Source organism: Montipora capricornis, chromosome 12, assembly GCF_036669925.1.
Source record: "Montipora capricornis isolate CH-2021 chromosome 12, ASM3666992v2, whole genome shotgun sequence".
Taxonomy (NCBI): Eukaryota; Metazoa; Cnidaria; class Anthozoa; order Scleractinia; family Acroporidae; genus Montipora; species Montipora capricornis.
The window spans coordinates 27,558,923-27,571,422 of record NC_090894.1 but is presented as its reverse complement, the minus strand read 5'-3'; the positions used below and the strand labels follow the sequence as shown (position 1 = coordinate 27,571,422).

At 35.6% G+C, this 12,500-nt stretch overlaps 1 pseudogene; it reads right to left on the bottom strand.

Annotated features, from left to right (window-relative positions):
- Window positions 1-12,085, bottom strand: part of LOC138026897 (uncharacterized) — a 34,518-nt pseudogene extending 22,433 nt beyond the window's left edge.
- Window positions 12,086-12,500: the final 415 nt, after the last annotated feature.

The window sequence follows — 12,500 nt, the reverse complement described above, 5'->3', positions numbered from 1 at the left end:
CCTGTTTGAGCCGCATTCATTATGTCTCTTTGCTGTTTGGTTGTAAACATATTCAGATATGGCATCAGTTGATTGATTGCATTGAAAGGTATCATCATGGGTAATGGCATAGCGCCACCTTTTTGACCCGATCCTAACAATTTTTTTAGCTCCGGCTTCTGCTAAACCACCAAGAGCACTCAACCCAAGGGTTTTACCAATTGCTGGAAGAGCTCTCATTCCAAGTGACAATACGGTACTCAAAAGACTTCCGCCGACTTGTTTCCTGATATTGGTCTTAGCAAGCTTAATGTCCATTCCTTTGTTCAATTGTCGATTTTTTTGCAATCGTTTTTTCACCATTGCTGGAACATAAAGAGTGTCGTTTCCATTAAGAGAATCATTTGTCAGTCTTAGAACAATTGTTTCCCTTTTATGGTAAGCATCACTCAGATTCTTTTTTTGATTATCTGAAAGTCTTACGTTGATTTCATGAAGTTTAGTCATATAATATATGTTATATAATTCCAGTTACAAATAAATATGTGTCATTTACTTGATTTCATATTACTATTTCAGTTGTGGGCTTAAACTATCACCAATTCATTACCCACCTTGTCAATAACAACCGACTCTTCGTACAATACAACTGCATGGACATTGAAATCTGCTGCACTATTAGCATTGAGTTTGTACCTGAAAATCAACTGTTTAGGGTCTCTTGTTACTTTCTCTGCCTGATATGACAGATCGAAATAGATTAGTGAATACAGGCTATTATAATTGGCAAGATTCAACTGGGTTCCGGTGTTGTAATCATTTTTTCGCATTGCATAAGACATCAGATCATTGAAAATTCTCACTTTGCTTTCACTGTCATATTCCGTTTCTGGGTAGAAAACACCATTGCCATATTCGAGTCTGCATGTTGTTAAATAACTGTTTGCGTTTGCTGCATTTAGTTTGAAGGTATCAAGTATATATGGATTTTGAGTTGCAACTCTGGTTTTAGCCCGTTGTAGATAAACAAAAATTGCTTTGACATTGTCAATACTGGAAGAAATCTGAAAAAAACCACTGACTCTAGCAGGTGCTGACACTGCATATAGTTCACGCTGATATGTCCATTTGTGTTCTTTCATGAAAGAGCTTACAAATTTGTCGTACATACTGTCTTTTGGTGTTAATTTTGGAACCCATAGTAGAAATCTGTTAATCACTACTCTGCCGGCATCTGTTCCTGCTGCCATATTGATGAGTTCATTGTCGTTCTGGAGATTCAAATTGAATTGTAACTGCATAGGAACCAACATTTTATCCTGCAACTCTTCAAAAAAACTGTAACGATTGAGAGGTATGATCAAATTCACATCTTTTGCTCCTCCCCCTCCATCATCTTGGGCAGCTTGTGTAAGCACTCTTCTAGATTCATATCCTAAATTAGTATTGGCTGTCGTATCATTTGTGTCTAAATACCAAAAACTGTTTTTACCGACTGATCTGCTGTAATCATCAGAATATTCCAACAGATTCTTCACAAAAGTGACCTTATGTAGATTGTCAGTGTCATAAACAATTTTCCCCGCACTTTTAATCATCATATGTGCAATCAATGAATGAGATCCGTTTATCACCGTTATTCTATCGGCTGCTGCGTAACCAGCTCCATCTGCTGTTTTTTGTAACTGGAATTGAACCTCGAAATAAGCATTGTACCAATCATAGAAAGAACTCCGGTCGTTGATGGTGAATCTGTAACCATTTTTTTCCTGATGTTGACCGTTACCTGGGGCTCGGATTACATCATCAAGTTGAAATCGCACTAACTCATTTCTTTGCAATAATTCACTTGTTCTAAAAGCCATTTATACTATTGTATTATATAATTTTGCTGTCATGTTATTTATTTGAAAAATCTACGCCTTCTTCCAGATCCTGATATCAATCTATTTAGTATCATATCAGTACTTTCATCTTGCTGTTTAATGGGAGAGGATGGAACAATTGCCTTTTGTGTTGTAGCTCCTTTTCTCAAATTTGCTAATCTTTTCATTATAAGGTCTCCTGACTTTTCTGCCACCGTCTTACCAATTTTATCACCTGCATGTGATACTCCTGATTCCAACGCCTTCTTCGCTAATGGCTTTGCAAATTTCTTGAAAACAGATGATGCCACACTCTTCAGTGGTTTGAAAATGTTGTCGATAATAAGCCCAGACCCTTTGTGTTGAAATACAAATTTACCAAGTTTTGGATGGTAAAACCTCTTAAATTCATACGGTTTCATTATACTGTTACATTAGATACTTTTTAAAATCAGCGAAAAAGACGTATCTGCTCCATTCAGATCCACTAATCTTCTTTTTCCATCTGTTATCATGATTCTGATTGATGAAATTGTAGTTTTGTTCACAGGATTAAATGTAACTCTTTGTGGTTCGAGGGTGAAGGAGTAACTTGGTTTTAGTACACTAGTTGAGAATGAATAAATGATGTCTGTTTCTTCGCCGTCAACTAAACTTTCGTTTACCAAATCGCAATGAATATTGAGTACGTCTGTGTCTTGACTGAGATTTGGCACTCTTGGTCCAATATGCGTTCCACTTGCTAATATCTTTTTATCAAAACCGATCAGGTCATTAAAATTACTTGCTCTTAAATCAAGTTGGTAATTTGCAGCTAATGTAACCGTGACTCTGAATGTTGTTTCGTTGAATTCAAGAGTCATCGGATACGTATCACCAGTTTTCGTCACATTTTTAATATGTCTGTCAAAGTCCGTATAATTCCATACCCCAGCTGGAAAGGTAATGTCCTTAAAAGTTGAACCATTATCGGAGCTGTATTTGATCAATTGATTTTTTAATCCAGCATTGACATTGAACCAAGTGAATGACATGTTAATGACTCTGTTAAGACCGATAACGTATTGCTTATTATTGTCTAGAGTTACAGGTCTGGTGAAATTTGTTGTAAAATCTTCTGGTTTATTATCCCCTTTATTTTTCACACTGTAAGATGATAAAACCATCTCTCGTTCCATTATGTGATTAGGTTACATTAAATTTTGAAATATTGTTTGTATAATTTACCATATTGTGATCTATTGATTGACGACATTTTCAACAATGTATTTCGCATGTCAATGCTTGTATTACCAGCCAATATCTCACCAATGATCAAATCCAATTTTTTTATAAGTTCTTTCGGTTTGTTGAAAAATATCACATTACCACCTTTTCTTTTTCTTCTGATTCCAGAACCTTTTATTGTTTCCAATTTAGTGTCATAATGTCCAATATATGCATTCAAGACATTTTTAGCTCTGTCTATTCTTTCGTTCATCTCTTGTCTTTGTGCTTCCCCGATCATTCCCTTGTTGTATTGTTTCGTCACCTGAGCTTTATAACCTCTCAAACTGTTTCTTTTCATTCTAGTTTGTTTTAAAATTTTACCAAGATATGCTTTGGATTTTTTGTCATTCATTCCTTGTTGATTGAGTGTCTTTTCAACTGTGTCATAATTAGGCACTTCAAACTCATTTAGTATCTCATTTTCCACATCTTCATCCTCCATTCCATAATCTATCTCCTCGTCATCATCATATTCTGGTGGTAATTCTGGTTCTTCAGGAAAGTACTTAGGATCAACATAAATCTCTTTTTTTCCTTCCAAAATGTCTTTCAAAGATTCTTCATATGTTGGCGGTTTTGGCACCAGTTGTTTTTCTTGCTGTGGCAAAACAGGTTGTTCAAATAGATCACCAAGATTCATATCTGGAACTTCATCCTCTATATCAATGCCGTAATCAGGAACTTCTCCTTTCTTCAGTGGTCGTTTTTTCCTTGGCAACCTTAAAACCTGATTACTATCGATAACATCATCTAATTTACTTGTAATTGGTTGGAATACTTTTGAAAATCCCTGTTGACTGGTCTTCTGATCGATATCATGTTTTGTAATTGCATTATGGACATAATTAATCTTATCCCCTAATTCAGATTTACTCTTTGCGAGTTCTTTCCACTTAAGTAAACTCATTTATTGTTATATTGTTACGTTACATAAAAATGGAAATTCATATATAAAAAATAACGTTTTACACCGTGTTGAACACCATGTTAAACACCATGTTTAACTACATCATTTTATCGAAACAATGTAACGATTTAATATAAATGAAGATACCTAATTATGATACTGGCGACGATGTTGTCACAAACTTCACACAACTACATGATTTTATGCCTGATCGATGCTTCCGCATGCTCATTTGTGGACCTTCTGGTTCGGGAAAAACAAACACACTGATGCATATGATTTACAATCTGTTGTATTTTGATAAAATATACCTTTATGCAAAAAACTTAGAGCAGTCAAAGTATCGGAATCTTATGGACGATTTTGAACCATGGAGTGAAGAAGCTGGTTATGATATCATTGAAGCAAGCAATGATAAAATAATTCCTGTAAAAAATCTCAATGGTGACAATCAAAAAATTGTGATATTCGACGATTTCGTATGCGACAAAAACCAAAAACCATTAGTTGACTATTTTATACAGGGGAGGCATAAAAACTGCTGTGCCATATATTTGAGTCAAAGCTACTATAAGACACCAAAAGATATTAGATTAAACTGCTCCCATTTTGCCATTTATGATTTTCCGAGCAATAATGAAAAAAGTCTCATATGTCGTGAAAACAATGTATCCGAACAATTATACGAGAGAGCAACCAGAGACCCTTTTAGTTTTATATATATTGACAAACCCAAGAAACAAGTAAAGAAGAATTTCGATGAAAAAATATAAACCAATTGTATATATGAGTTACTCAAATGGTAAATTACCTGAAGACACATATTCACATGAAAAAGTCATTGAAATAGTAAAAGGATTGCCTGGTGTTGGTTTTAAACTAACAGATGACGGTGATTATGATATGCAGAATAAAAAACTGAGAAATTTAGATTCACCTCAAACGAATGACGATGCAACCACTAAGAGTTATGTTGATTCAGAGGTTTCTGGGTGTTTGAAAATAGATGGGAGCAATGCAATGACTGGCGCCCTTAATATGGATAATCGGCGTGTCGAAAATATTGCCCCAGCTAGACATGGTCACAGTGATGCTGTAAGCAGTGTGCATCTACATAGCTTTTATTTTGAATTAAATACAAATGATGGAAAGATAGAAGCCCAAAATCCGATCGACATGAAAAATAAAAGAATCTTAGGAGTGAAAGACCCGATACTACATTCAGATGCTTCTAATAAATTTTACGTTGACAGCTCTTTTAATTTTAAAGCTGACAAAACGGAGCTGGCTAATTATTTGAAAAAAGATGGAAGTATTTCCGTAACTGGCAATTTTGACTTTGGAAATAATAAAATCAGCAATCTTGCTGAAGGCACTGGCAATTCTGACGCTGTTACAAAACACCAATTACAAACTGGTTTATCAACCAAACCCAATACAAATCAGGTTGTGCTCCGTGATGGTTCGCAGGACATGACTGGAAATTTAAATATGTCACAAAAAAAGATCGTCAATCTTGCTAATCCGACAGGTAGAAATGATGCCACTGGAAAAGGTTATGTTGATCGATTATTTTTAGATTCGCTTCGTTTAGACGGATCCTCTCAAATGACTGGAAATTTGAATATGTCTTTGAATAAAATAATAAATTGCGGACAACCAACCAGTGCCAGAGATGTGACTAACAAAGCTTATGTCGATTCCGAGGTTGGAAAAACATTGAAATTGGATGGAAGCGGTGTAATGACGTCTGTTCTAGACATGAACAATCAACGAATAATAAATCTCGGAAGAGCCACACATAATCAAGATGCAATCACTTTGAAGCAAGTAAATGACGCTTTTTCAACTATAAGCACTGAAAATAATAGATACACAGACGAACAAATAGAAAAAAATAAGAAATATGTAGACGACGAAATAGCGAAGAGTCACATAACTACTCACACAAACAGAAAAAATGTGCTGAAATATGCTATGGATGATGGGGAATTTACAGAAGATTATGGAATACAGGATGCCAATTTAATCGACTATAATGACTCACCACATAAAAACAACAAAAAAGCATTTTCATTTAAGGTTCAAAAGGCAACAGATGGTTCCAGTCTGTTCAAAGGACGATTCGATTTTAATCTATTCAAACTGATACGTGACAATTATAGCGATAAATATACTGTGTGTTTAGAAATATATTTCCAAAAAACTGGTTTTGATGTGGAGTTTAATTCATTTCAGGTTACTTTTGAAAAAAGAAACATGAACACCGATAGAACCACTACAGTCAAAACCAACACAGATTATAAATATTATCGCTTTATCATGAACTTATCACCAGATGGTTCTTCACCAACTATCGAAAGACGGTTATATGTAACTGTTCAATCCACTTATGACAATAGAAGCCCAACTCTTTTACCATTGTATGTCCTGATTTACGGTATAAAAGGCGAAGCAAAAAACAACCTTGATTTCACAATTTATGATTACGAATTGGCTTATGAGGTTGTAAATGATCAATTTCAAATGCATGTACCAATCAATATGAATAACAATAAAATGACAGGTTTGGCATTGGCAACAAATGATGATGATGCTGTAAGCAAAAAATTCTTCATCGACAATCTCATACAACCCCGTATCACATATGTCACAACCAGAAACCCAGGAAGCAAATGGACGATGAAATACGGACATTTAAATGATCGAGGACAAAATTTGCGATTTCCTAAAATTCGTATAAATGCAGTCACCATTTTATACCATAATATACCACAAGGAACATACAGATTGGCAATATCTTTTGGAACAGGACAAACCGCTTTTTTCCCATTCTCCTACAAAGGTACAGGTTCCAATTACATTTCGATCAACAGAACTTTTGTTAATGTCACAGAAATGAGCATAAGAACCGCATTTGGTCAACACACTGGTGGTACGACTATACATTTCCAGGGAGACATAGAATTCAATCCAGGTGCTTAAAATTATGTAGCATATGACATATATGTCATTGTACGCATTGAATGAAGATGGGACTGATTTCATTGACGAAAATGGTGAAAAAATAGAATACACCGTTGAGGACATTTTATTCAATCACGACCTCAAACTTTTTTTAAATGAAGATGGCCATGCTGAAACTGACAGAAATCTAATAGTAAAACCAGCTACAAATGATAACCACGTAGTAATAAAATCACAGGTTAGTTACATAGTGAGAGATGCATTCCTGGATTTATGGGTTAGTGAATATCTCAGAATGTATTCTAGTTGCACTTATCAAATGGACAGAGCAGATGGTCAGACTGTTGAAATGGATTCGAGCAGAAAAGTGAAAACAATATATGACAAAAGCAATGAAGAAAGTAATGCAACACAAACGGATTTATCTAAAAGACCCACCTTATGTACAAAAGCCGAAAAACACAATGGTAGATATTTTTTAAAATTTGTTGGTTCACAAAAGATGATATCCCAAGTCGATCTGAATAATGATGCAGTTAATGTATTTGTTGTTTATAAATTAGATTCAAGAGGTTCAGCACAGAGTTACTGGAATAACGGCTTGTTTGGTCACGATGACCACGGTTTTGATAAATTCATCGCTTACTGTGGATCAAACCTAGTGGTGAGCGGTTCTGAAAATTCAACAAAAGCAGTTTACGTCGGTCCTGCTTCTAGTCTACAAAGTTTTTCGAAACTAGATGATTATTCAGTAAACGATCTCGGAGAGTTAAACACATGGCATTGTTTGTCAGTTCACTGGGATAACAAATCTTCACCGAAAACTGAAAAAAGCAAAATTTACTGGAACAAAAAGCATATTGGTGACTTCACTGCCGACAATCGCGTTGGTGCATCTACAACTGTTTTTGGTGGTCTGGATGCAAGCCGTGATATAGCTCCTCTTAGAGGAAATATAGCCTTTTTCTGTGTATATTTGGATTTTATCCTAGATGAAAAAACGATATCAGACCATCATACCGTTCTGATGCAAAGGTATAATATAACGTAATATATATGTATATCAATTTATTGCTTGAATATGTGGCATACAATTTTGGAAAAACAAAGGAAAAACATCCAAACATTGACGATAAAATATTAAAATCAGCACTTGTTTATCAATACCTGCATTTTTATCATCTAGAAAGAGACATGTCTATGAATGAGATTCTTGAACTCAATAATGGTGAAATAGGTCTTCTTGGACCAGGTAGTGGCTGTCTAACATGGCTACTTGAAAAGATCTTCGGTTGGATTGATATATTAAATTCACATAGTGTATTACATGATGCTTCCGGGAGGTTTTATGACCACCATAAGCTCGGTAGAGGTTACACTTATGCTATTTCAGAAAAATACACAACTAAACTGATTAAAAGATCACCTTTTTGTGGTCAAGTCAGTGGTATACTATATTGTCTATGCAGACGATTAACAATCTAAACCAATATATATGGCAGATCGAAAAAAGAGAATATTCAGCTGGAACCATATTTCAGACAAACTCTCAGAAGATCAGGTCGACGAACTAAAGAGCTATTATAAGGCATACCATAGAAAGTGTTGGGCTTACAAAAAGGCTGTCAAACGCTTCAAAAAATTCAAACTTATTGGTAATACTATTTCTATCATAACTGGTACTGGTGGAATTATTAGTGCTGTTGTAACTGGCGGTATAGCCCTAGTAGCTATAAGCACAAGTGCTTTGTTAATCAAGTCTTACATGGATTTCCAATCATTGGATCTCAAAATACAAAATTGCACATACGCATACCAAAGTTATCAACATCTATTGAATTCAATAAAAGACATGTTGAGAAGCGGTGATTTTCAACCATCGTTTCACACAGAATTAAAAAATGTAGATGATTTTGTAACTGATGTTTGTCCTAGTGTTGATAAATTCTACGCAAAATACAATGACAAATTCATTCCTTAACTATCACATTTATTTTATCGAATGATAATGCTAGGATGTCTTGCCAATATCGTTTATAACTTTCAAGTGTCTTTTTAGACTTTGATGTCTTGACCTTTTCATAAGGAAGATCAAGCATTTTAAATATTTGTTTCAAAATGAAATTTATGTTAATCATACGCTTTCTGTCTATATTCACAGATTTTACAACCTTACCAATTTCATCAAAAATTCTCAATATCTTATCTCTATTTGTGACGGTTATCTGAAAACCATTTTTTACAGCTATATTATTAATTATGTTTTCTATATGATATTTTCTTTGGTAAACACTTTGACGATGGAATCTATGCTTATTTGAGTGAAAATCAACAAATTCTATTAAAGGTGTATGACCTTGTACTGTTCCGCATTTTTTGCAAACTATGATATTATCTTTCACTATCTCTGGCTGATCGCAACATTGATCTGTTTTTTTCGTATGTTTACCTATTTCTTTATTGCAAAATGGACAAATTACTTCTTCCATATTGATTAACTCTTCATGAAGTTCTTTACAACTCATTATACTATTATATGAGATATTATTCGATTTGAATGCAGTGCTGGAAGGAAGTATGTCCTTTCATTCATTTTCTTTCAGTGATTTTCTTTCCTTTTAAAGAACATCTTATCTCAACAGATACGCCGACAGAACTTTAATACCAGCCGCGCTACCTCTATTTTGTGTATGCGTCTGTCAGGCCAACTTGGTTCACTGCATTTATCTCATGTGCAAACACTCTTAGTTACATCAAGTGATCATGAAGGCATGCTTGATAATATATGCTAAAATGGGTCAATAATGAAGTTCCAGTTTATTACTTTATTGGATAATTCTGTCCTTGATCTATGGTAACTCCATCAAGTCTAGCCATAGTAATTATTCATTGTTTTCATCATTTTTGCTACCAGCGAATTATTCAAAAGTGATGTTGATGTTGTTAGGAAATCTATGCAATAGTGGGGAATGATGTGGTCTTTGCCATCAGACTTGTAGGTTGTACTGCAATGAAATTTTGAGAATGAGTTCTATTTGGGGAGGTAAAAATTTCACTTGACCATCTGAAGATGTAAATTACACCCACATTAAATGCACAATTAAAAAATTCATAATAAGGCCTTGTCATAATAAGGCCTTGTCTTCTGTGCAATTTCTGGGAAATTCAAGGCAAAGCAGACTTTGTGATAGAACTCTGACACAATATTAACTACTTATTAAATTTGATGTGAGCATTTCATGCTCATTCATATTCATTGCTCACGTTCGTGGTAAGTTACTATCTCAATGCAGAGAATAATGTAAATTTATCTAAATCAGGATGAAAATGTATGAAATGATGCCATGTTCTGCAAACATGCCATCTTTTTTTGTGCTGACAATTGCAAAATGCAAATTATTTCTATTTGGACTAACATGAACCATCAGAGGATAATACTTCAAGCAGAGTGTTGAGATAATGACAGAACATGTGTCTGCATCAGCAGTGCCTGTCAGTGCTGCGAAAGGGTTCTCTAGGCAAAACAAAGGTGAAAAGAAAATTATGAAAAATGTAAATGGCATACAGTGGACAAATACTGTACCATGGGTAAAATTTTCAAGTTAAATTTCACTAGCCAATTATATAAAGCAAATGCTAAAATTCTCTTGTCTGCAATAGACAACTGCTTGCAACCAATATTAGAGCCACTGTCTCGTCCTTACACCTAGAGTTGATTTTCATTAGCAAATGGGTAAACCATGATATGATTATACCAGACTAATTCATTGTCAAATTGTGAATGTAAAAAAAAATTGCAGTTATCTGTTGGATTTAGCACCAAGAAGACAGTGCCAAATTGTGAAACATGAACATCAATGACCTTTACAAATTCTTGCCACTGGTTTCATCCAAGTATTTTAAAAGTAAAAAATGCACTGTCTATCCAACTAGACAAGCACAATATCACAACTTAAAACTTTTCAGGTTACCTCTCTTGAAGAAGGAACGAAGAATAGCGAGCTCTCCGTACGCTCCTCTAAATGCGATAGTGCCACCTTGTGAAACCCCATATCTCTTTCCCTTCAATTTCCTGTATAGCCATAAAATTCAAGGAGCGACATATATAGCACTATTTACACTTCTAGATCTGAATACTCTATACTTCAAGTCCTCTCTGAATATCCATAGCATAAATATTGCTCACTTCAAACCCATACACACAAGCAACCATTCGTCGTGAAAACACAATGTCCTTCTTTAAGGATTGTAGGAACCTCTTGTCAAGGGCACTTTCCGCAGAGGAATAAACAATGTGATATTTTCCACCCTCGACCCCTGTTAAATCAGCGAGCTTTTCTAACAAATTACACGCAGATAAACCCATACTTTCCACTTAAAAATTTGGTCGTTAATAATGCTAGTAAGAGGGCAAATTACTAGCACAGAAGCAGTTTGAGTGTGGCCATTGCGATTTCTATTTCTTAGAACACCAGCAACTGGAAGATGAGACTCTTTCCGAAACCCGTTGCCACCAAGTCTGTCTTTTCATACAGTTGTTTCACCGCTTTCCTCTGCTCATATTTCAAAGATATTTTGCGACCTTTATCTTCTAACTCCAGCAAGATTTCCTCAGACTTGGCTTCCCTGTCTCTTTCGAGTGCATCCGCCATCTTGATTTTCATTCGCAAATTGCTTCCAAAACATCTCGACCAATCAGAAGGTCGTATCAGGCAATGATTGACGCATGATTAAAAACGAACCAATGGCAATTTTTCGTTCGTCGGCGAACGAGAAAGACCAAATAAACAATGAGCTGGCTGCAGGCGCTTCCTCCTTCCCCTCTCCCTCGCTCCGCGCGTTTCGCGCGCGCCCAATTTTTTCCTGTCCCTTCCCCTTTCTAGCGCCTGCCACGCAGGCTATCTTCGAGCCCATTACTCACCATCACTTTGTATACTTTTTTCTTCATGCTTGCATGAATTTCTCCACGTATAATTCCATCACTATAACTAAAACTCTCTACGTGATTAGATTTATAGTGATTTTCGCCTCTTGTTAACGATTTCTGCTCATCAGCGAAGAAAGAAGCCAACGACGATATCGAGAGCGCCGCCATTACTTCTCCTGTAATGATATGTTTAGACCCAAGTTTTCGGTTGCCACGCAACGTGACGTCATGGCTTTAGAACTCTATTGCCTTGAAAACATGCTTAGGATGGGCACTGGATGGAGGAAGATATAAATGGCTATCAGTAGATATCTAAACCTACTGATAAATGGCTATCAGTAGATATCTAAACCTACTGATAGCCATTTATATCTTCCTCCATCCAGTGCCCATCCTAAGCATGTTTTCAAGGCAATTCCGTTTGGGGTCGCTTTGAGACTGCGTAGAAATTGCTCTAAGGATTGTTTCCTCAACAAAAGGCTGAAGGAGTATAAGGGCTACCTAGTTGACCAGGGATATCCAGAAGAATTGGTCTCACGAGAATTTTCTAGAGCGGCGAGCATTCCTAGAAATGATTTACTCAAAG